Source organism: Acomys minous (genome assembly GCF_964271855.1).
Source record: "Acomys minous genome assembly, chromosome: 4".
Classification (NCBI taxonomy): domain Eukaryota; kingdom Metazoa; phylum Chordata; class Mammalia; order Rodentia; family Muridae; genus Acomys; species Acomys minous.
The window spans coordinates 10,448,414-10,474,986 of NC_140486.1; the positions used below are offsets into that span (position 1 = coordinate 10,448,414).

At 42.1% G+C, this 26,573-nt stretch overlaps 1 protein-coding gene and 1 long non-coding RNA gene across 4 annotated transcripts in view; one reads left to right on the forward strand and one right to left on the reverse strand.

The window, feature by feature from the left end:
• The window catches only part of SLC14A2 (solute carrier family 14 member 2), a 413,945-nt gene that overhangs the window by 130,162 nt on the left and 257,210 nt on the right, over positions 1-26,573 (forward strand). The window lies entirely within an intron of this gene.
• The window catches only part of LOC311595832, a 116,167-nt gene continuing 101,505 nt past the window's right edge, over positions 11,912-26,573 (reverse strand). For both annotated transcript variants that reach the window (XR_014778582.1, XR_014778583.1), the window contains one exon: positions 11,912-13,736. This is a non-coding gene — a long non-coding RNA (uncharacterized lncRNA). The remainder of the gene's footprint in view (positions 13,737-26,573) is intronic.

Below are 26,573 nucleotides of genomic sequence, written 5' to 3' on the forward strand. Positions count from 1 at the left end.
AAGCGTCTGGCAGTTAAACAGGTCAGACACGGTGTTCCAGACACGCACTGAAGGAGAGTCATTTTGTAGAACTACCATGACAAGGAGCTGAGAAGACGAACTGAGAAGAAAATGCGAGTCAGATAGAAGGGATGAGACCAACTCACACTTCTAGCACTTTTTCCCAAAGTGGTTCCCAGACCTATAGTCTCCTCTCACCCCCTTCTCCTTTCCCCAGTCTTCTGAACATCCGTTAACATCCACCTCTTACAGGAGCAGGTACCTGTGGGGCAGGAGACCTCGGAGTCTGTCTTCCTTGGACGGGCTGCCGCAGCTCCCTCAGCGACCTGGGCTCTCCAGGGTGCACCTTTGATCAGGTGTTTTTCTCCAGGTGTGTGCCAAAGGAGAGATCATGAAAAATCAACACCAATCAGGGCAGTCTCCTTGGAAGCTGAAATTATCTCTCTGGCAGCTCAGAGCAGGTGCAAGGCTATTTTGGGCCAGCAATCACTGCGTGCAGGGGAGGATGCATCGCTTCTGCGTTGCCTCTGCTCTCCAGTGCGGCAGCAGCCTAGAAAGCATCAGTTACTGAGAGATGCCTCCAAATTGTGATAATCTTCTCCAGCATAACAGAGCTGTACCTGACAGGGTCTGTGCGGACCTGGCTGAGCGCTTCTTTCAAACTGGTAAAATGATAGGGACCCAGCTTCCTGATCCAAAGGAGAGCTTCTCTCACAGAGCAAGTTCATATTTCTTAGGCCCCTGTGATTCTAAACTCTGTGTAGCCTGGGTTCTCCAACCCAGACCCCGCAACCCCTCAAAGAGGTGGTTTGGTTCAATAAATGGAATTTGGCACTGGCCTTGGCCCAAACTCCTGTTCTTCTTTTAACAAGAAAAGTTCTTCCATGTGGCCTCTTTAGTTCTGAAAGTGAGGAACGCATCCTTACGTCATGACCTATGCATGTCTCTCTCTTTCTCAGCTCCCTGCCACTGTCACAGTCACAGAAACCAGCACAGTGATATCACTGTGGGGTCTTTGCTGTTGGCAATGACTATTCAATGTCCTGTGTATATCTCTCTGAAAACAATGATCTGTGCTTGACTTTTCACACCTCTCCTGTAACTAGGAATAGCCAAGGCACTTAAGTACCATTAATTTTGCCCTTCATCTTAGTTCTAAAGCTTTTACAAAGCCCAGTCTGTCTCTTTCCAACCTTAAAGCCTGCTCTAGCTGCCCAAACCAAATGCTAGTTACCTGTAGAGGTAGCAACACCCTGTTTGCTAAAGTCTCTGTAAACTCATCTTGTCCCTCCGCAGCCTGTTCCTGGAGATGAGCCATGCCCGATCCATGTGCCCCTCCTGGCTAATGGGAAAACTGGGATCTCAGTATGTGTTCTGTTTGCCTAAAGGCTCTTCAGCTGGTGGTCTGGTTTCCAAGGAAAGAAAATACTTGCATTGTAAATGGAGTTATTAAAATAGGTACCCACCATTCTTGCCTTTGAGAAACCAACAATCTAAAAATACATCACAGAGGGAAAGGACGTTTGAAAAGAACAGAGTTAGATGCTGTATAAAAATAGCACTCTAACCGGGAGAGGAGATTTTGTAGTGTCACATATTGACAGCTTATTGAAAGCAGTCTCTTCTCCTTTTTCCCCTCCTTCATATGCCTGATTCCTCCACTTCTTTGCCCTAATTACTCCTTCCTTTCCAAAACTTAAATCTGCAAAAAATTGAAATTGAAGATCAGCATTTATATCCAGTGCTCATTCCTGTCCCTGAAAGGACAGGGTAGCACATCGTGTCATTTCCATTAGACCACCCACCTGGAGGCTCTGTCTGCATCCTCTAAGACCTGAGCCTAGATAGTGATCTGGGTCTTTTGCCTAATGGAGTCGCCTGTATTGTGGTCATTGTGTGGTTTCCATCCCTTATTAAAGGATAAGCCCCTTAATAGTGGAGGCTGCATTGCATTTTCCTCCTGATGGCCAAAGGACACAGTGGCTATAAAAGAACAGACTTTTACTAACAAAGTGAGCAAACTGTTATTTTATCTCTAGGCTTGCCTGCCCATGGACACATTGATATTAATGACTGCTCAGAGTCCCTCTCTCTGAGAAAGGATTCTTAGAGAATTAGGAAGAAGGTGTGTGTGTGTGTGTGTGTGTGTGTGTGTGTGTAATTGAATAGGGTCTATGACAAAGCCCTAATTTAAAACACACACACACACACACACACACACACACACACACACACACACGCACACGCACACAGAGACATACATAGGTTTGGCAGGAATTGCTTTGCTACATGGAGAGGCCTCGGAGAAACACATAAGGTCCCCAGAGCCCCAGGCTCAGAGCCACAGGGAGCACATAGCCCCAGCAGCCCACTAAGCTATTTTGTACATTAGGATTCTATGTATGGTATTACTTGCAAAAAAGTCTTCTGAGAAATATATATATATATGAAACTATTGGATTATAACAAAATGTACTACATGCTAGTCCATGGAATAAAATGGTATCACCTTGTGTCACTTTTCCCCTGTAGATCTCCCCTTGAGATGTGCTTGATTATGCATCACTGGGGAAACCTGAGCTGAGCTATGGCGAGAGATGCCCTTTTCTACTGGGCCTCGGAAGGAAGCCCCCTGAGGCTTTAGTGCCTGAGGCACCACCCCGCTCCCTTTCAACCTTGTCAGTATCTTCATTACTACAACTAAACACCTGAATGGGATGGATGATCGGGTGATCAGAGGCCTTAGCATGGATACCAGCTCCCTGGTCCTGAAGGGCAAGAAATCAACTATGGATTACAAACAGACAAGGCAATGGCCCAAGTATGTGACATGAGTGTAGGGACTTGATCTCTATGAAGGCTTTTCAAATTGGGGGCATCAGACACTTCCAGGGGGGAACCAGGCTGTGTCCCCAGCAGAGAGAGCTTTCTTCTTCCTGGAGGGCAGGTTATCACCCCCTGCCTCCTCACTGTTCTGCTACAGTGCTTCTGGTGGCTTCAAAAGACAGTGGCCTTGAACGCCAATCCAAGTCACCAACCCCCTTCCTGCTCCAGAGCACCTGCCTTAGGTATAGGCTTGGTGGGGCTATTATGCCACGCTTGGAGCAGAGCTGCCATGGGGATGGGAGCAGACTGTGGGACACCAGCTTAATGGAGTCTATCCAGACAGGGTCTGTTCTGCCCGCTCACGTCCATCCCTGTCTGCCCTCGCCTGCCCTCCCCTGCCCTCCTACCCCCACCAAATCAAGAATGTTGTATTTCTCAAACCCCATTTCACAGCTATATTGTTTTATACATCCCCTCCAAAAATACCTTGAATAGTCTCTTTTTATCACTCCCATTTTTCTGAAAACTCCAGCTGCTCCTCTGAAACCATCCAAATCTAATTAACCGCAGAAGCTGGAGTTGGGGAGAGTGGCTCCCTTTCGGGCCCTTAGCATACCCATTCAGGCCTTCTTTCAATATGGGCACAAAACCAGGAATTTCTAATAATTGTATCTATGGGCCTGGAAGGGGGAGAGAAAGAAAAAGCAAAAGAAAGGAAGAAAGCTGCTAATAAGTGGGTCTGTGAAAGGAAGGGGGTCAGCCTCTCGCATGAACTTGGCAGCCTGGCCCCGAGGAACTTGGAGACAATGCCACGGGGATCTAAAAGCTTAGCCTCCTGACTCAAATCTGGTGAGAACGCACCCAGGCTGTGAATAGAGATCAGAGTCTCGGCTCTAAATTGTCCCAGCTCAGACCCATTGAAATGTCTTCTCACAGAATTGAAAGAAGAGAGGGCCGGGAAGTTTTGCTGAATAGCAATGAGACTGCGGCTGAAAGTGCAAGATGGAGAAACCCACATTTGATTCCTGAATGACATAGAGTAAAACAAAAGGAACAAGTTGGGCCTTTGCCAAGTGGCCCTGATGGGAAAGGGCTGTGCTCCTCTGCCACTCACCAGAGCACAATCTACCTGGATGAACACCACTGCCGGGAAACCACCTGCTCGGCCCTCTCAGATCTCCTTTAGCTGGTGTGGGGTGTGGCCAGGCCAGGGACCTCAAGATGCTCTCTCCTCTGTCTGATTTCATAGCCAGGGGGCGCCCTCCTTTCCCCAGAATTATCATCCAGTCTCCCCAAACATTCTGCCCAAAGAGGCCACGTACAAATAACTAAGCATGGCCGTGGCTTCATTGTCTTTGGCATCACTGTAGCAGCTTAGGCTTCCTTTTGACTCACACTTTCAGAGGCCACATCCATAGACCTTGGCTCCACCGATCCTGGGAACACTACCACCATGGCAGGGTAGAGAGCAGAAGAGTCCTGCGCAGTAGCAGACTGCGCAGCAGGGAGAAACAAGAACAGGAGGGCAAAATACTCGCCAAACCTGCCCCACGCCCAGTGGGGTGTGGAAGCTTGCTTCTCCATGAGATCACACTTCTTGAACTTTCTAGAATCTCCCACAGTAGCACCACCAGCTGGAGACAAACCATTTAACACACAAGCCTGTAGGGGGCATTTCATATCCACACTGGAAAGCCCATTTTTTTTTCCCAGACCTGTTTAAATGCAAGCAACCCTACTGAGCCCCTTGATCTGACTCCATGCTTCTGTGTCCCTGGAAACCACACTCTCAGGGATCAACTTCCATCTGCAAGAATGTCTGTGGTCTTCCCATAAAGAAAAACTCAGGGTTCTAATTACAACACAGATTAGGAAACACATTGTGTCTCAAATACTGCTGCACCCAGCCAGAATAGTGTGCTTCCTTGTTTTTGAATGGTGGGTTGTACTAAGCTGTCCTTGCAGGAAGCGGGAAAGGTTCCTTCTGTGAACAGGGATATAGTCACAAGGGCTCACAAGTAAGTTTTTTACTGCACAGCACCTAGCTAATAAACCTTTCATTCACTGGTCACCCCTTTTCTCTTAGTGGTGATACTCTACAATGAAGGCCGCCCCCACTCTCCCCCCCCCACCCCTGTGTATGCGGAGTAACAAATGGAAAGAGAGATTCACAAGCCCTTGGGGCCACATAACCTTCTTCAGATTATGTCACCAGAAAAACAAGTCAAACAAGCGACAGATACGGGGACCTCTCTCGCCGTTGCTTCCCCTGTTTTGTGTGGCCGCCACCATGGCAGAGTGGACTTCTTCAACCCTCTAGGTCTTAATCCACTCCCAGCTTTACGTAATTAGCATTGGCAATTTTGACTGCAGGCTCCACTTTTGCCTTCTTCCAGCTCAGTGACTTTGTCAGGCCATCGCATGATGTTCATCTTCTGGTCTTGCCTAGGAAATTCTTACTCTAGAGGAAGTTCTTTCTCTATATATCTTACAGAACATTATGAATCCAATGGGTCCTGCACGTTATCTTTGCGTGTAACACCACCACGCATTTAATAATTTGTTGAATGCTTACTGTTTTCTAGGAACTGTAATGGTCACTAGCAACATGAAAATAGACAAAACAGGCAGGCATGGGTCCCACTTTTATGGAGTTTGAAGGACACAAGAATAAGACAAAACAAAGCCCAATGTGACTTCTTCATCTTAGGATGTTTCTTTGCTTAGATTTTTTTTTTTTTTGCTTAGATATTAAGATGTGATTCAGTATCAGGCCTGAGCTTTGGTGTTCTTCCCCTATGCCATGTTAGTGACATTTTTTTGCGGAGGAAAACCTGTCTTGGTCAGTTATAACCACACACCGAAGCTACAAGGCCTGAGTTCAAATCACAGTTCTGTATTCCAGCCTATAACAAGCAGTGTATGTGTTAACTGTTACTGTTGGATGTTGTTGCTTGAAATTGCTGTTCCGGACATGAGGATGAACCCTCTTCTGCATGCTAAGCACACAAGTTTTTCAAGTTTCAAGTAGCCTGTTCAGAGTTGCAGCTGGGATGGATGATCCCAGAAGCAGAAAAGTCATATGCACCTAAGCAAGGCACCAGCATCACAAAGGGGAGACATGCTTGGTGGTAAGGAAAATAAATTCCACCAGCACTGACAGGATAAGCACCACCACAGCCCTTCTTTTCTAAAATCTGTACCATGAAGCCTCATGTATCCTTGAGCAGGAATAGTCGCCTGTTTTCAGGTGTCTGAACAAGTACCTTAGCTTCTTCGGCCAGGGTCCTTCAGCCTCCTCAGCTCACTAGACATGGCTGTGGAAAGACTAGTGACAACCTGAGACTCCTCCCTTTGTATCCAGACTCTATCAGGTAAAGAAGCTACATCGGGGTATTTATGGACCCATTGGCACTAAGGGAGCAATGCTGAGGACCTTCATGATGCTGCCTTCACCTGCATCAAACAGTTTGAAATAAGCAAGGCGGAGCCTCAGCAAACTGTGTTTAACAGCTCTCTGTCACTTTCTCCATCTCTTTTCTCAATCTTTCCTCTTCCTTCGGTGCCTTCTCCTAACCCACACTTCCCTCCGGATGATCAGGAAACCAGCCTGGCTAGTCTGGTAGGCAGCGCTGTCCTGAACCTTTCTCCTTCTTCACCTCTGCACTGTCTTGGTGCATGTCCCTCACTGCAGAGGGATTGGACTCTGCTGGCAGTGGTCTCATGCATATGGATGTGGAAGTCCTCAGGACCGCTAACAGAGTCAGTCTGCTTCATTAGAGTAGCCTGTGCCCTTCAAAACAAGATGAAGTTTCTACATAAAGGCAGCATCTCAGGACAAGAGGCAAACCTGTGGGAGAGCAATTTAAGGAAAAGGCCTAGTATGGCTTGGTACTTTTTCAAATCACACCCCATTATAGACCCAGCACAAATGCATGTTCCATGTAGTATGTGATACAAATAGCCAATTGTCCAGCTATGTGTTAACAAAGGTATAGAGTAGACTGGAAACTTTTTGCGTTTTGTATTTTGGATCAATAGTTCTCATGCATTAAATTTTGTAAGTTATCCTCTCCATTTTACAGTCATGAAAACAGCAAGCCAGAAAGGGCAAATAATTTGACCAAAGACTCACAGAAAAATGAAAATATGTGTTTGTCAAAGAAATATAGCAACCTGTGAGTTTGGGGAAACCACCACAATTACATGTATATAAGACACAACAAATTTTTCTCATAGATAACAGGAACAATGGATTCCGTTTCTGGATTCTCAGGCACTAGCTGAGAATCTTTTGCGAATGCAAAGAATTATCATTTTCTCATTTGAAGTAACACGTTGACCAAATCAATGAGCAAGTGTGCTGGAATGCCATCAATCTGTGACTTCAGTGTTGTAGTGACACTCTGCCATTGTAAAGACCACTTTCTCCCAGTGGTATGTTGGATTTGGCTCACACCAAGTTCAGTATCTACCTGCATCTTTCTTCAGTTCCAACTTGAGTTACCAGAAGTTCAGACCTCAAAATCAGCTACAAGGCAAATTTTTTTGCGCAATGGAAATGAGCAAATGTTATAGATTGTTGTCATTGAGCCAACTTGCCAGCATCCTTCCTTCCTTACAGGGGCTCCCTTTAGCCTGCTATCAGAGGCTACCTGGCTCAACTTACTTTGAGTTTCCAAGTTCAGGGGTTGTAATCAGAACAAACTTCCAGCTCTTTATCCACAGAGAGAGACACTGAAGGCTTACAGCTCTTTTTGATGAATCAAACACACATCTTGAGCTTCTGGGCACCACCCGAGAAACAAAGCATCCTGGTGGCTGTGATCTTTTCTGTCCCTTCACTGCTCTGTACATGGCTGTCCCTCATTCCTACTGTGGGGGTTCAGGAGATGACAGAGCCTGTGAGCAGATGTGAGTCGGGAGACAGGGAGAGACTCATTCCGATGTTCTTTTTTTTTTTCCTTTACCTAGAGACATTTTGCAGGTCTTAAAATCAGTGCTCCCGGACAGCACTAAGGGAATGCATTTCCTTTGAAGGCACATTCTGCCCTGTTGTTGAGTTCTATGGTATTAGCATATATGGAAGCAGGAGTTGAGGAGGAAATGTGGGAGAGAAAACAGACACTTAAAATAACTGCTGTGTCCTTATATACCTGCAGTAAGAGAGCTTGTTCCTTGGATCCGTCTTTGGCCTTTTACTGGGTACAAAGAGTGGGAGCTGAGATGTGGGCAGTTGATGTTTCTTTTATGACTGGACGTAAGGAGCGAACCCTAGACTATTTTGTGCCGCATTAGGCATGTGACTTTTCATTGTCATTTCCCTTGTTAAGTGTTTGGGAAGTCAGATTTATTATCTCGGCTTAAGAATCCCGAAACCTCACAAGCATCAAACTTAGAAGAAGGGTTTCGTCTGACGGCTTAGTGCAGGAAAAGGCAGGCAGCTCAGGCTCAGATGAAGACTACTCAGTTTCCAGCTTTCTCTTTACTGTCTACCTAACCACACTCCTTTGGGGGACTAGCAATAAGGGTCTCTTCTGTCCTTCTTGGGAAAGTCATTGCCAAACTAATTCGCATATGTGATTTAATATGCTGCCCAACTGAGACACATTGACATTTTAAAAAATGTTGTTAGAAAAATTTATGTCTGAATCCAAAGGGGGAAAATGGCCTATTTACTGTTTCAATCGCAAAGACCCAGCACGAGGACGCTATCTAAGGGTGGGTTGACTGAAAGGTAAAATTCAAAGAGTATAAGGAAAATAAGCTTTATATGTAAATGTTTTATGCTAGGGACATTTTCCTATAGTGTTATTTAAACCTTTATAGTAGTAGAAAGGCAAAAAGGTGAGAAAGGAATATCTGTATATAATATATATAATATATGATATACACATAAATAATATGAGTATATATATGAATATGTATATGTGTGTGTGTGTGTGTGTGTGTGTGTGTGTGTGTGTACTCAACCCAGATTGTACTTTACATAGCAACAGTGGGAAGCCAAGCAGACTTAAAGTCTTGTGAAGCTCACAGGCCAGTGCATAGCCTCTAAAATGTCTGCAGTCAAAACTTCACAGCGATTCCACAGTCCTCTCTACTATGTTGTAACTATTTCCCAGAGAGATAAGAAATGGAGAAAATATGATTAAAAGATTTTCTCTCCTGAAAGTGCTCCCAGATCGGACCAAAAGTCATGATGAAACTCCATACAGAGAGAGGCTGCACTATTTCAGCTCAAGGCAAAACCCCAAGAGATAGACCTGGCACACCTGCACCACTTTCCCTGCCCCTCCCGAGTTTTCTTTCACCATATCACACGTGGCCTTACTATGCCCTACAAGAAGGAAAAGCAGTTTTCTTAAGGAGACTGAGTATGTAAGCTAACCAACCTTGCAGGGAAGCTAGGGCCTGCTGTGTTTACCGCCTTCAGAAGCCTCTTCCCAAAGCCCCCGTCATCAGTCTCAGGATCCCCGGAAACCCCAGAGAGAGTCTGTAGCAGGAAAGACTGAGGCAGGCCTTGGAAAGCAGGGCTGGCAAGGCAGCAAAGGCAGCTAAGGCAGGCAACTCTATCATCTGCTCCGTGGGAGACGAGGCTGGTGAGCTCAGCGTCCTGTTTTCGCCTAACAGATGCAAGAAAAGGAGCCAGAGAAGGTCAGCGATAAATGCAGCCCCCGCTCTGTTCTGCATATGCAAATGGACCTGGATAAAGAAAGACTCAAAATGTGCCCGCGTTCACTCAACCTTTTCGAGTCAGACTCAGGTCCCAGATACGGCCATGAGACTAGACACGGAGGGAAAGGTTTGTGAACAGTAGGGCTTATGATCAGGGGCATCCCCAAAAAGTGTACATCAAGATCGACTTATCAGTCAGTGGAAGGAAAGAAAGCAGTATAATGAGAAATCACTCAGAGAACGGAGGGAAGAAGGTCAGAAGGCAAATACCGGGGAGGGAGGAGAGAAAGGAAGGCCAGCACACGGACATCAGAGACTACTGCAATTGGAAACAATCCAAGGCCTCATCATGGCTGACATCACTGCACATAATCACAAATTCCTTTCAGTTATGTGGGAAAAGTCTCTGCATTGTCAGTCCAGATGCCCCCGTGAAGAAATAGCATGAATTGAATCTCAGGGAAACGTCAGCGTGGGAGCGGGTCTGATACCCAGTACTTGGTGAGGGAAGATAGGCCAGAGAGATAGGAAGGGTAAGAGACACCCCGGAAGTACGCTCTGCCCCCTGCTTTGTGGATGCAGACACATTCAATATTAGTCAAAATGCTGAAATTCTGTAACAATAAAATGCCTCTTGTATCTGTCTCCACAGAAGAATTCAAGTCACCATTCACACACAATTCCTATAGCGCTCTCCTTCCCACCCAAGGGCACTGCCTTCCACCCCCCAAATCTCATGACATTTCATATCCTGCCTCCCCCACAGGGTACCAGCTACAATTAGTAGACCATGAAGACTCATTTCACCCAGAGAATACATAGCCATGTATACATTAAAGTAATTCACAACAATAACTCAAACTGCTAATATTTTTTAAGCATTGAGCCCTAACACTCAGCTAAACTCACATGGTTCTTGTACTGTATCTTGGGTGAAAACACAGTGACATTGTTTAATCTTCTGCCACAGGAAATGAATTGGTGTTCAGCTGCTTAAAAAAAATGCACCTAAAACCATGAAAAAGTACAAAAAAATTTAAAAGACAGAAAAATAATTTTAAGTGTTCGACCCCACCCTGCCCCTAGTGTCTGAGCACTTTCTTTCTAAAATTAAATATTTTTTTATTTTTAATCCATCGTTTTGAGCCCTTGCCTGCATGTATGTATGGACACCATGTGTGCGCCTGGTTCCTATGGAGGTAGGAAGAGAATATATCCCTTGGAACCAAGGTTATGGAGAGTAGTGCGCTGCCATGCAAGCGCTGGGGAGCCAAACCCAGGTCTTCTGCAAGAGTAGCAAATGCTCTTAACCAGTACACTATTTTGCCAGCCTCATCCCCATTATTTTTTCCTCTTTTAATTTTTATTTAAAGCATTTTATTAATTATGTGAGAATCTTATATGGTATTTTTTTTTATCATATTCATCCCCAGTTCCCTCCTAAGGCTTCCAAGCCCCGCCCTCCTACTCTTCTCCACATCTAAACTTGTTCTAGTAACTTACTGAGTCCAAAGTGTGGTCACCATATATTCATGGATATGGGCCATCCACTGGAGTGTGGTAGACCTACTCAGGTCACACCCTTAAAAACTGTCTCTCTATCCCCAAGATCTGATCAGTAGTTATCAATAGTCTCTCAGCTAGACACACACACACACACACACACACACACACACACACACACACACACACGCACACACGCACACACAGAGGCAACAATAGCTACTGTGTTTTCTTAATGAGAGCCATTATCTCTGGGACGATATGCAATCGCAAAATAGTTTTGATTTTTTTATTCTTTTAAGAACCATACATACATTTTATTAGTCTATTTTTATTGAACTGTTTGTTTTCCTAATGTTTAAATTTTTGAACTCATTGTATATTCTAGGAATTATTTATCTGTTAGATGAATAGCTAGCAAAGGTTTTTTCCATTTCTGTAGATTTTTCTTTTCAGGCGATCAACCATTTCCCGTGCTGTACCGAAGCTTTTAAATTTCATGATGTTTTATTTGTTAATTGTTCTCCTTGTTTCCTAAGTGACTAAAGACCTATTCAGAAAGTCTTCCGTACTGAGGCTATATCTTAAGGTGTTTTGCCTAATTTTCTTTTAATAGTTTCAGAGTTTCAGGACGTACATTAAGTCTCTGATACACTTCAAGTTGAGTTCTGTGTTGGATAAAAGTCTAGTTTCCTTCTTTTACATATAGAGACTCAATGTTCCCAGCAGCCTGAAACTGGTACACACACACACACACACACACACACACACACACACACACACACACAGATTGACAAGACAGAATTGGGGAGTCAGGTATGAACCCATGCACTTCTGTTACCTGACTTTTGACAAAGACACCAAAAAATAGACATTGGAGTGTGTCTTCTTTATTTTACTCTTTTACACTAAATATTTGGCAACTAGTATTTAGTTGAAATGTTCTAGCCACATCTGAAATGTTTAATAGTCTCATGTAACAAGATCGGCAGAAGACCTCTAGAGCAAATTTCTGAAACCGGTACATTATCTTCTAAACCCTGCTTTATTCAAATATTAACTAACTAGATAACTCCTGCCGAAGAACGTCTTCGTAATGCTTGCTCCCATGGCATGGTGCCCAGCTCTGATCATACAGGAAGCATGCAGTCATCCACGAAGACTGTTTGATTGACAACTTCTTGCCCATCCTAAAAGGGAAGGTATTCTTCCCCTCATCTCTTCCCACGTCCATCTTCTTAAGCCCAGGGTCTCAGTGTTGGATGTGACATCATATTGGGAGTTGCCAAGTTTTTGTCTCCTTCAAGAACCTATGATTTTATCCATTTTATATCAGCTGCAGTTTGCACCCAGAAACTCTGTCGTCTTCCTCTCCTTCTTCACAACAAGCAGTTCCTACAACCATGCCTCATTTCCCCTCTTAAAGACTCACTAATCACCTCCATGCTCCCTCTGGAGCCAACTTCAGACTCTTCTCAGATTTAAAGGCTTAAGTGGAACACCAGTGCCTGATAGAGAACACTGGGGACACTGTGTCAGACGCTCCCATTTCAACATGCCTCTAGAACTCGGACTTGTGTTTATAAATGGCCCTGAGAAAAATGGCCTTCGGTCAAAGTATGAAGTGTCTAAGGAGGAGTACAGTGGAGTGGGTAAAGTGCTCAGGCTCTGGGACCTGACAGCCATGATGGAACACCAGATCAGTAAGGGAATGCTGTGTAAATTCTCAGTGCTTCTGTAGTTGTGAGGGGAAATGAGACAAATCCAAGTAAATGTCTTTTAAAAAGTGCTTCTGCGTAGAGCCAGTGAGTGGCAGGACGGCACTGAAGCTGGGGTGTTTGAATTGTGATCTTCACTATAAGTTAGAACCAGAGAAAATACTGAGGCTAAAAAGCTGCAGACTCACGGTAGTTTTTACCTTACAACAAGATGATTTCTTTTTCTTGCGTGAGGCATCTGATCATGCCAACCTCAAAACTTTTTGATTGCTGTTCTCCTGTCATCGTAACCCTGGCATCCTCCTCCTCCTCCACGTTCCCATAATCTCAGCTGACCTTCCCCTGCCTCCTGAAGAACCTGAGTTCAGGCCTTTGCAGAGAACTCCATCAAGATGGCCTGAATGAGGGTCTTGTCTGCGTGTTGCCCAAAGTCACACTCGTGCAGTCTGCAAATAAACAATCTCTCTCCCGGGAGAAAGAACAAATAATTCATAATTGGCAATCTGCATAATGAGTAACACATCTATGCAAATATAACATTTGCAATAATCTGTTAATATCTCAGCCATGGTGCCTGTGGTCCACCACTTCCCATGCTGAGGGGCCAGAGCCAAACATTTTTTTTATTCCTCTTGAGGTGAGAAGAGAGAATGAAGAGCTGCAGTTTTCTTGGGGCTTTAATTAGCAATCTGGAGACCACTAGAGTTGGAAGGGCTTTCAAGGGCTCTTAAAACCTTCCTCCCATCCCCCAAAGTCTTCCCTGAGGAAGGAAGGAGTCAGAAATGCAGGGAGGACCCCTGAGATTATTCACTGTGAGAGGCAAACCCAAGGTCAAACATCAGCAACAAACTCTGAGCCCCGACTCCTCTCCGAGGTGGCAGAATTGTCTCTCCTGCTTCTGGAGCTGCTGCTGCTGCTGCGGTAAAGCATCCTTTCAAGTGGAATCGTCTCTGGTGGCCTCTCCCTTGCATCCATGTTCTGATCTGGACCTCTGATACTGAGAACCAAATCCTAGGACAAAAGGGAAAGCAGATTCAAGCCCAAAGCATCTGGTTCCAAACAGCATGGTCATGCTAATCTAAAGCTGCAAGGTTGTGAGATCTCTCCTCTGAAAGCATTACACACACACACACACACACACACACACACACACACACACACACACACACAGACACCCAAATTAAGAGATTCAGACTTACCAAGCAACCACTGTTACTGCTGAACTGTCAGCACCAAGGGAGTCTAGGACAGGATCTATACTAGCCCGTAGGTGCACTTCGCCCTCATTCCTTTCTCTCAGGCAGAGCCTAAGCAACCTTTCCGCTTCCATCATGCTATTCCCTTTCTCTAAAAGGCAAAAAAAGTAGCCTCATCATCACCCAAACATCTAGCGAGCATCAGCTCTTGTCCGTGTATTTGTAAACCAGGAGAGAGTAGGAAACTATTGCTAAAACAGAGCACACAGTTTTTCAGTCGAGTAGTTAACCATTGCACAAGCTTGAAAAGCAGGAGGATGGACTTGGATGGTTGGGGCCATACTCTGAAGTGGACGTTTATAAGGCACACATATGTCTTCGATCTTTAAGGGCAAAGAGACCTTCCTCACTGACATTTTTCTGGATATGAGCTGGCATCTGAGTCATGTGAGCTTCTGCCTTAATGGAGCATCTGCTTCCGCCCCACCCTGCACACACCACCATTTGCAGTGTGCTGGTTGCTCCCACCCCACCCTGTACACACCACCATTTGCATTGTGCTGTTTGCATTTTGTCAAGCTGTTTACATCTCTCTTGAAGTTTAGGTTGTGAATATTTCTGTCTTTTTGAGGTCCTGAGATCCTTGTAGTGTCTGCCCCCCCCCCCCCCGATAAATGCTTTTCAAGTGTTTGGCAAAAGACAGAATTAGCAAATTAAGTCTCAAATCTCTCGTGACTTCAATTTCTGTACTCAAACTTTCTCAAATTAATACTCTGACTCTGATAGACTACTAACGATTGTCTATGTGCTCAGGTTCAACTACAGCTTGCTGAGAGTTAAAGAACATAACGGGTCTAGGGAGCCCTGGTTGTTAGAGGCAGAGGAGGTCAGAAGGAGAGGGAGCACGGCTAGCTGGGGCATTGTAAGAGTGCTCTCGAGGTAGAACGCTGACATGGACTCTGGTGCCCACTCACTCATCCCTTTCCCCTGGAGGGACAGCCAGGCCAGGCCACAGAGGAAGAGGATGCAGGCAGTCCAGATGAGACCTGATAGGCTGAGGTCAGATGATAGGGGAGGAGGGCTCCCCCTTTTTTGAAGACTAGGGGAAAGGGGGGAGGGGTGATGCGACCAGAAGGAGACAAAGGAAGGAGCTATAATCAGGATGAAAAGTGACTAAATTAATTCTTTTTAATTTTAAAAAAGAAATAATAAAAAAAGCGAAGCAAAAAAAAATGCTCTCAATGGTGATGGGATAAGAGGGTGACTAGGGGTCTCGGGGTGACTGTGTACCAAAGCACAACTTCAGGCCTAGAGCAATAATAACCTGCTCAAGGTGGACGGGGACACATAAGCTCTGGCTTCTTCATTTCTGAGTGTTGATAAAAGACAAGACAACAAGATTTGCTTCTTTGCTCTAGTTCACACTTTCAGCCTCCTCCCACTTCCAAACCCAGATTCCTGTCTCTCCTGCCTTCGTGAAGTGTGGTGTCAGCCTCCTCTCCTCTCAAATATGCCTAGCTTGCTTTAAGGACATGGGGTTCTAGGATCAAACTCTTGTTTTACCAAACTGATGCATCCCTGTTCTCATATAACGTTGACTTCTACCCACATGACTTGTAAATCCCCGGTTACAAGTTCATCTCTAACCTTAAGTTTGATGTACTAGTTTTCAGCTGCAACTACATAGTCTCTCAGCCTGGAATCCTAGCGGCACCTAAGAACCAGTATCTAAACAGCAGCCCTTCCGATTTCCTCTCCTCCTGGCTTGCTCCCATCCCCTTCACATTTACTTGTCCCTAGCTGTCCTCTACCACATTTAGTCCAAAGCTTAAGCCTCATGGATTCTCCTCCCTCACATAACATCAAAGCCATCCATGCCACTTGGCTACCCTGTCATAGTCTCTACTTCCTGGGCACCTGGCTTGTTGCTGTCATTCCCACTAGTCTGCAAAAAACACCTTTTTATGTGATGGCTGAGAATATTCATCTTCTCTGGTGAAACCTTTCATCAGTTCCAATTCCCTCTCAATTTCCCACCATTTCTTGTAACTGCTTACTCGGCCTCCCAATTGCAGGCATCTCTGCTATGTCTTGAAGGCACCTTACATACGCTAGTTTCTGTGGCCTGCTTATGTGTCCTCCTAGAAGACCCCACACCTCACATTCGCTATAAAACGGTACACAGCCTCCAAAATGTCCATGAAATTGCATTTTCATCTTGAGTTCTGAAGCAAGCACAATCTCCATCTCCATATTTGTCCCCTAAGGCACTTGGAGATTTTACTTTGAATGTGGTTATTTATCTGTAAGTTCCAAAGTAGACTTTAGGTTCCTAAGGCTGGGGGCTAGGTCTCATCCATGTCTGAATTCTCTGGAGTATTTAGTATAGTGCCTTAAAAGTTCCTATTAAGAAATGAACTGAATTGAGCTGAATTGAATTACTGGAAAGTGATCTGAATACAGCTTCTTTTATTCCCGGTCTCTAGAGTAAAATGCTTAGAGAGCCACTTCTTGAGAAGAACCTATGCCCTATTATAGAACTGTTAACACTTCAAATTGGACTTGAATGGTCACCTTCTACCTCTTGTGAAAACTGACTTCAAAGTCTTCTAGAAATAATTTGTGCAACTCTAAGATAACATGCTAAAAGGCAAGTAATCCTGCAGACAGTATTGCTACTGGCTATAAATTGTCCTGAATTCTAAATTATTTATTTCTCTATATGCCATAGTATTAGTGAACTGGTGTGTTAATGATGCTTGTGACAAGTTTAAAAATAGATTATAATACAGCGCCTACTGTCAGCTTTAAGACACTGCTGGAATTCTATGAGGAGACAGTCTATATCTGCTTTATTCCCCAATTTTTTCACAGAGCCTCAAACACATACACTGTGTGTTTCATATACACATTCATCAAATGGATCTGGGAAGATATGCTACCTGTTTGGAATGGTGATTAAAATAAAACTCAAAAAAGCTAATCATCGATTAAAAAAAAAAACTGAAAAATGGCCATACCTTACACCTCCTTGAATTGTTCACACTATGGTTTCCTTGACCCAGAGCCTAACTCAGCACCTGAAAGAGCCGAGGTGAGCACGTTAGAGACAAAGCTTCCTCCGGTGTCAAGAGGCATGGGTTTCCACCTGGATCTATTCTCCAGTGTTTTCCTTAAAATGTCCTCCTCCAGGTTATACGTAAGTTCTCTTGGGAATGGAAGCTTTCTGCCGTCTACGCAGTTGGGCAGTTCTCCACGTTAAAAAGACAGTTCCTATATTGAGCCAAAAGTTGGCTCCTTATAAATTCCACCCACTGGTCTTAATTCTCTCTCCAAAGCAGAGTAGTGAGCGTCTATTTTCTCTGCTGTGTGATGGCCTTTCCTATGTCTGAAAGCAGCTCTCACAGTTCCAACATGTGGGGTTAGTCTCCAAGCCAGCTGCCCACACACCGATGCTGTGGAGAGGTTCTCAGATCCAGGTACACACCGATGCTCTGATGGTGCCTACCACCTTACGCTCCAGCCCTGTCTTTTGTGGAGATAGGAGGTTAGTCTTGATTCCTCAAGCATGAGTAGCCTGGAGAGAGAAAGGCCAACTCGTTGCTAATGACATGACTGTGGAAATCTCATTTAACCTGTTCAGAGCTGCTCATGATTTCAAACCAAAGACGAGGTAGAACACAACAATAGTTTACCTACTTGTGTTTTACCACCTATCCTAGTTTGATTCCTCTTGCTGTGATAAAACATTTAACCAAAAGCAACTTAGGGAAGCAAGGAGCTTGTTTTTGTTTTTGTTTTTGTCTCACAAGTCACAGTCCACCATGAGGGGAAACTAAGGCAGGAGCCTGGAGACAGGACCTGAGGCAGAGACCACATAGTAACACCAATTACTGGCTTGCTCCCAGACTTACTTTTCACTACCTTTCTTATACAGCAAAGGCCCACTTGCCTAGGAGTGGCACCACCCACACACAGTAGGTTTGGCCCTTCTAAATCAATTAACAATCAAGAACATGCTCCTACAGACATTCCCACAAGCCAATTCTATTGAATAAATTCTTCAATAAAGTCCCTCTTTTCAGCTACGACAAGTTGAAAACAAAACTAGGGCAATACCCTTTGTAGCGAAGGATACACACATCACAGGAGCCATAAGGCATCTCAGTGTGAAGATGTTAGAGAAAAATTACACCATATGGGTCCTACCACCACCCCAAAATAATTGGCTATTATTTTAAAAGTAGATACAAATATATGATGAGTTCAAAAACACCATATTTATAGTGAAAATAAAGTATACCTGTAAATATGTATGGTAAAGACATAGAAGTCAATTTTATTCAAAAGAGAGAAAGATTTTGATATGTTGTGGGTGATGCATTGACCTTGTTGCCTAAGTTTAGATGAATAATAGCAAAGTAAACTTGCTGTCTCACTTTGTCATGCTCTTAGAATAATCTTAGCTGAGGTTGCAATTCTTTAAAAAAAAAAAAAAAGGAAGTGCACAAAGCAACGGGTCTCACACACATGATGCGTATGCTTTGCTGTAATTGGCACCAGCCCCTTCGTGAACTCGGCCTCTTCTGGCTTGTTACCTATCTTCCAATAAATAACCTCTTCTGCTTTCACATCTACTCTCTTACCCTCTCTTTTTGTACCTTCCTTTAAAAATCTCTTCCCTCTTGGGTTTTCTTTCTAGTTTGGACACACACACACACACACACACACACACACACACACACACACATCTGGAATCTGAAGATGAAAGAAACCTGGAAACACTTGTTTTGCTAAGTCTGGGTTGTTTCTCTTAGCGCAATGACTAACAGTTCCATCAATTTTCTCAGTTGTCATGACTTCACTTTTTCTTTATGGCTGCATAGCATCTTGATGTGTACCTGTACTGTGTTTTCATTATCTGTTCATCTGTTGACAGGTCTAGACTGACTGAGTCCCCTCGCTATGGAGATAGTGTAACAGTGAACATGGATTCACCAGTATCTCCATTGTATGTTGATGAGAGTCATTTGGGTGCATATCCAACAGTTGCATAGTTGGCTCATGTGCTAGTTCCATTTTCAGTTTTTTAAAGGAACCTCTGTGCTAATTTCTATAGTAGCCATGTGCACCTGTTTCTCCACATCCTTATTAGTGTTTGCTCTTCTATGTTGTTGCCTTGTTTGTTTCTGATGATAGTCATTCTCACTGGAAAGAGATGGGATCTCTTTGTATTTCTCTGCTGACTAAGATTGTTGAGTACTTTTTCAGTAGCTGTTGGCCATTGTTGGTCTTCTTAGCAAATTGCCTATTCAGTTCATTAGCACATTTATTGATTGCATATTCCGATTTGGGGTTTGTTTTTTTTGTTTGTTTGTTTTGTTTGTTGTTGTCATTTTTCATGCTTGGTTTTGCAGGTCTTTCCAAATTTTAATCCCCTATCTCTTGGCAAGCTGTAAACTGTCCCTTCTCTCTGGTCATTTCCTTCCTCATGCGGAATCTTTTCATTTTACATAATCCCTTTGAACTTTAGTTGTACACTAGGGCTTTTGTCAATTTTGTTTTGTTTTCAAATAGCCAACTCTTTTGATTGATTCTATGTATTGTTCTGGTTTCAGTTTCATTAATTTCAGCCCACTGCTTTGAAATTTGGCTTGTTTGCATTTTTCTAAGACCTTCAAGCATATCATGAGGTTATTTATTTGGAGTATTTTCAAATTTTAAAATTATTAATTTGTATTTGCTATTATAGTATGTGTGTATGTATATAATGAGGGTTTATATGCATTATGTTCAAGTGAAGGTCAGAGGACAGTTTTGAATAGTTGAGTCACTCCTACCTTTATGTGAGTCCTGGGAAGCAAGCCAATTGAGGTTTTTAACCCGGAAATCTAGTCTGTACCTCTTTTTTGGTAAGTTGTGGGCATCTATATTTAGGGTTATTGTTGAGGCATAGTTACTAATTCATATCATTTTGTTGGCTTCTTTTGGGGGATGGGTTAGTTTGATTGTTCTTTGTTCCTTTCTTTCTCACTTATTAGTAGTAAAAGATTGGTGATGTGCTGTGATAGTCAGGCTGCATCATCACACCCCCTGGCTCATCTCGTCCTCTCATGAATCTATTCTTTCCTCTGTCCTCACAATTGATTATTGTCTTTCTTCCTCCTCTGTATATCTTTAAATATCTTCTGCAGTAACAGCATGATGGTCATGAACCTTTTTACATTGAGTTTGTCTTGAAATTTCCTTATTTCTATGTCAATTAAAGAATGTGATTTTTCTGGTGCAGCAATCATGTTTGAATGTTTCGTGGTTTCGTTAGGTCTGGGCATTCTCATCTATTGACTAGAGTCTTTGTGCCACTAGATCTGTCTCAGCTTTTTTTCTATCCTATGGGTCTTCTTGGGTCTGACTTCTGGATGGTATCCCATAATTCATGGATGATATGCTTGTGCTCATATTTTTTCCCAGTTTGTTGGTGTTTGGGATGTGGTACTTCATTGCCCCTTTCCTACACTGCTGATGTCTATTGGTGATGGTTTTCTACCATGTTTTTCATGCACTGAATTTTTCACTCACAGAATTTCTATTCCAATTCCAATAGCTTTGCAAAATCTGTTTAGTTGCTGAGTTTTCTTACATGTGCTGGCTTTTCCACTCATGTTGCTGATTTACTCATTAATTTTGTGGATTTTCCTCCCTCTGTGTTTCTAGCTTTCTTCTCCAGTGACTTGAATTCTTCACCTCACAGTTTACATAGTTCACTATCTTTTGAGTCCATTAGTTGAGAAGCTATGATCATCTGGATGAGTTCTGTGCCTTGCTTTTTTGGGAGGGGGCGTCTTGGGTTTCTCTATTGCAGTGTACAACTGCTAGTTTAAATATCTACTCTGGCTTTATCAGGGGATCTTCTTATTGAGCAGCCTGTCCTTGAGAGGAGAAAAAAATAGATTTCTGGCAGTTTCTGCCTCCTCTTCTCCTTCCACCAGAGAGCTGCCTACCTGAAGCCGTGTCTGCCTTGTTAGTGTGTCAATACCTTTTTCTCTACACTTCTCAGATACCCCTTTTACTCACTTTGTGGATTTCTTGCTCAATTTCCATCATGGGTTTCAAGAATCAAACTCAGATTTTCAGGCTTGTCAACAATTATCTTTACCTTCTGAGCCATTTTGTCAGCCAATCTAGTAGTTTCTAAGGTTGGCTGTGCTCAAGAGAGAGGCAATGTGGATGGGTTGAGAGAGCTACTGGATGGCAACAGCTTCTGGTTTTCACTGTCATTTTCACACATTATTTCTTAACTACCCTCAAGTATCCCATCCATACAACAGTAATAACAATGTTTCACCTGTCATCAGGAATCAAAGTAGGCAGCATTTGTTAAGATATTTTGTCAGCTCCAAAGTTGCTTGATAAATGTGAAATTTCTTAACTACCTTTACTATCTGGGATTTAGCCTTTAGGTTTTCCAGATCTCTCCTGAGCATTGTTTAGATGCCATCCTACTGAAAAGAAATCTTACCTGTAGTTTCATAGGGTAAGTCAGGGATCGGCTCTTAAACGCTTCCAATGGAGCTGCCAGTACTCTGCCCGTGACACTCGTGGAATTATCTCTCCCACCAGCGGCACAGGTCTCACTTGGGAAATCCTGACAGGACTGTATCAGTCTCCTAGTATAATGCAGCTATATCGTGATGATTAATAGATAGTATAGCTGCTTTTAGTTAAAATGGTATTGGATGCTAGGCCTGGACATCATTAAGCATTTCCTTGACTAAACCTCTGATTTTATAGTTTAAAAATTAAGGATCATAAAGGGGGTAGACCTGCTGAAGTTATTTCTTGCCATCTCTTGACCACAGTCAAACTGAGTAGGTGACAAATACAAGACTGGCTCTGACATATTCCTTTTGTTCTAGATTCTGAACTAATGACATAAAGGCTTTTACATGTTAGCATCTTATTATATTCTTCTCCTTTGTGTCTTAGATATAGCTCTCAGTGACCCAATTATATGAAATATATGCCCTTCATGAGACAGACTGACTGGAGACAAAATTTAAACTCATTGCAAGTAACATTTGAAAATAGCATTGCTAGAAGCAGAAGATATGAAGAAAAATAAAAATAAATTTGATTTAAAGGAACTTGATTTTTATTTAAAAAAAAACTATAGCTTATGGCAAAATTTATTGAGAGTTCATAGGATGTAGGATAATGGTATGTTATTCTACCTGAAGGTACAGACAGAGACTACCCAGAAAAATCAGCATTTATACCAGTATTAATCTATATGATTGAGGTGGCCTACAATATACCTTACCATTCAGCCTCCTAGCTTCTCCACAGTATTTAACTCGAACTTGAGGATCTGGAAGTTTCCTACCAGGGATTATATTAATCATATTCCCCATCATAAGAATAACTTTAATCCAATTATCATTAGTGTCTGAAATTTTTGTATTTTAGGCCAACACTTTTAAGAAATATGAAAACATTAGGTACTTGGTAGGCACTTCTTAAATACTTCTAATTAATAAACCAACACCAATATCTTCACATTTTTTTATTGTAGTGGATGCTGAAGATTGAAACAAGAGCCTTGCACCTAGAAGGCAAGCATTCTATTGCCAAGGAGCATTAACTAGCCCTCAGATATCTCTTTTAATATTTTGGGCAACTTTTATAAATAATATATAGATATCCATTGCATGTGGCTCACAATTTGTAATTCTTGGACATATATTTTTTTCACTTTTGGAGGATATGAAAAAGAGAAGCCTTTGGACAAAATTGTACTTTGAACTGTGAATGCTGCTCTTACCCCAGGGTGGCAATGCGGACTGCAGCATTCTCTGGAGACGCTGGGCAACAGCAAGCTAGATCCCCATCAGCCATATAGTCATAAAAGCTCCCCACCAACTGTGTAATAACAAGAGTAAATAGCCAGCACTCCATAGCACTATGTGGACAAAGTTTGGGCATATGAATACTTGATAAGTTGCATGACATTTTATTGACTGCTGCCTGTGGTTTCTTCTGAAATTTTCAGTATTTCAAGTTTCACATTAAGAGTTTTGATCTTTGTAACTGATTTTTATTCAGGTGATAGATACAGTCCTAATTTCCTTCTTTGGCATCTATATTTCCCAAGACAAAGATGGTGTGGTCCCTGCAATATGTATTGTCGGCATTTTTATTAAATGTGGGATGGCTGTAATGATGTGTACTCAGAATCCACCCATTTGTTCCATTCATCTACATGTCTGTTTTGTGCCAGTACCATGCTATTTTTATTACTAAAGCTTTGTAATATACCTTGAAATAGTACATGAAATCTTCATCATTGTTATTTTGCTCAGGATTGCTGTGGGCATCCAGAATTTTTACTACTTCCACATTAATTTTAGGATTTTATTTTCTATCTCTATGAAAAAATATATTTTGGAAGGATGATCATTTTCACCCTACTAATTTATCAATTCATGAGAGCTTAGGTGGTCTTCCCATCTGTCTGGAGTCTTATTCAATTTCTTTATTCAGGGGTTTACATTTTTCACTGCAGAAGTTTATTTCTCTCTGCCTCTATCTCTCCCTATTTTTTCTTCCTGTATTCATACACATACACACACATATATACATATATATGTATATATAATACAAAACCTTAATATATGCATTAGGGCATTGTAAATGGGAGTGTTTCCTTGATCTCTTTTTCAGCATGCTTGTCATTGGAATACACAAGAGATACTTATCTTTAAGCTGAATTTGTATCCCATAACTTTCCCAAAGTGTTGATCATTTCTAAAAGTGTTCTGGTGAAATGTTTAGCATCTCTTATGTATAATATCATATCACCTGCAAATTGGTATAATTGGACTTCCTCTTTTCCATTTTTTTATTCCTTTAATTTCTTTATCCTGTCTTATTTCTATAGCTAGTGATTTAAATACTGTATTGAAAAGGAATCAGGACAGTGAACATCTATGTCTTACTATTGATTTTAATGAGATTGCTTCAAGTTTTTCTCCATTTAAGATGATGTTAGCAGTGTATTTGTCATATACAACATTTATTAAGTTGAGGTATGTTTCTTCCAGTCCTACTCTCTATAAGACTTATTTTGAATGTCATCAAAGGTCTCTTCTGGACATATATTGAGAGGATCATGTGATTTTTTTTCTAAGTCCATATTTGGGATTGATTTGTTGATTGAAAGATTGATTGATTGATTGATTGATGTTGAACCATTCTATGTCTCTGGAATAAAGACAACTTGATCATGGTAAACTATCTTTTTGATATATGCCTATATTTGGTTTGCAAGTATTTTATTGAAGAGTTTTGCATTTATGTTCATAAGAGATATTGACCTGTAGTCTTGTTTTTTGTTGTGTTTTTAGCCTGATTTTGGAATGAATAATACTAGCTTCCTAGAAGGAGTTTGTAGGTGCTTCTTTTCTTTCTATATCTAGATATCTTCACTGAAGAAAGTTGAGTAGAACTCTGCTGTGGAGGTGGGAAATTTTTAGTCAGAAGTATTTTTGTTACCATTTTGATCTTATTTGTTGTATTTGTTTAAATTTATCTTTTCTTAGTTTAACTTTGATCATTTAGATAAATTTAGAACGAGTTTCCTGTAGACAACAAAAAGGTGGATTTTGCTTTTTACTCCACTGAATTTAGCAGGATCTTTTGATTGGGGGAGTAAAGCCTATTCAAATTTAAATTTATTGTTGAAATGTATGTGCTAATTGCTGTAATTATTGGTTGGTTGGTTGGTTGGTTGGTTGGTTGGTTGATTTTTCTGTTTGTGATTTATTCATTGCTGTTTTATGTTTCCGAAATTCTAACTTGGTGTAGGTGTAGCCTGTTAGCTAGGTTTATTCCTCTCTTTAGTCTGAAATACCATCTTTGGTGTTCTCTGCAGGCATGGTTTGAGCATGAGTTATTTTAGCATATATATACTACAGCAGACAGTTTTGCTGGGTAAAGAAGGAAGTCTTGCATGTGTGCTCTTTTAGAACTTGGGGAGTGCACTGTTCCAGGATCTTCTGGCTTTTAAAGTTCCCATTGAGAAATTAACAGTCATTCTGATGAGTTTTCCTTTATAGGTGGCCTGTGACTTTTGTGTTGCAGCTTTCAATACCTTTTCTTTGGTCTCTATATTTAGTGCTTTAATTATAATATGCTAGTGGGAATACATTTTTGACTCCTATCTATTTGGTGTTCTGTGTTTCTTATATCAGTATCCTTATATCTTTCATTAACATGAGGAAGTTTTCTTATGTGAGTTCATTAAGATTTATTCTATTCCATTGACATGGGATTATTCCCCTTCATCCTTATAATTCATAGATTTGGTCTTTTCATGGATTTCCAAAGTTCCTACATATTCCAAGTGTGCCTGTCAGTGTGTGTGTGTGTCATAATTTTCATTCATGAAATTGCTTGGGGAAAGTTTAAGGAAGTCACCTGGTGCATTTTCCAGCTGGGCCTAGAGGTGGAAAGGCTGTAAGGGTCAAGGTGCCAGGCAGTCTCTTTGAAATAGTACATGAATGTGGCTCCTACATGGGCCTAGACCTGGGCCTGGAGGGCAGTTCAGGTAATGAGTCAAGAAAGTTCCCTGATACAACTCCCACCAGTACCTAGAGAAGCAATATGGATGGGCAGTGTGGGGTCAGATTCAGCAAGATGGTATGTGATGTGACTCCTAAGTGAGCTGGGCCTAGAAGGGTAGCATGGATGGATTGGATGAGGGTTGAGTAAGTCTAAGCAAGAAAAACAGATAATGAAGCTGCTGCCCGGGCGTAAGCCTGGAGTGCTCAGCTGGAGGAAGGGCATTTGTGATATAAGGTGAGGGTCCTGGATCTGACTCAGCAAAGGGATATGCTGATATGGTTCCTACTTAGGCCTGGACCTCAGAAGGGGGCATACTAGTGTGTGCTCATGAGACTGAGTCATACTAAGAGAGCTTGCAGATGTAGCTCCAGTCTAGTCATGAATGAATGGTGAGGAGGTAAGGGTATTGGGTCCAACTATATTAAATGTCTTATCAACTTATGGAATTTTCAGTTCTCAATGGATTTATTAAGACTTAACTACATCACAAATAAAGGTATATGTGTATCTATGACTACAGCAGCTAGGAGTATTATTATACAGCAAGAGATAAGTTTACATTAGAACTGCAAATAGCCTTCAGGACCATCAGTCCAGTGATGGTCAAGTGTTTTAAAAACTAGTAAAAAAATATATATTTAGTCAAACAAGGCATCACACAACACTTATAACTCCAACATTTAAAAGGATAAAGTAGAAAAATTGCAAGCTTAAGGCCAGTATTGGCTACAAAGTGAGACCCTACCCCCAAAACAGAATAGAACAGAACAAAAGCACCCTCCTCAAGAAATTTATCTTGGGGATAACTTTTGGTTGATACTGATCTCTCAAATGCAGAGTTGAAAAGACCCTTGTACACATGTCAATAGGAAAGAATGCAGTGATTTAGTAGCAGAATAAGCTATTTAGCATACATGAGTGGAGACTTCTTGACTTCATTTGCGTTGCCTTCCATGACTGAAAAGCAAGTTAGAAATTAAAGAAAGTGATTTACTCAACTTAATACAAAACTAGGCCCGCTGTGCAAGTC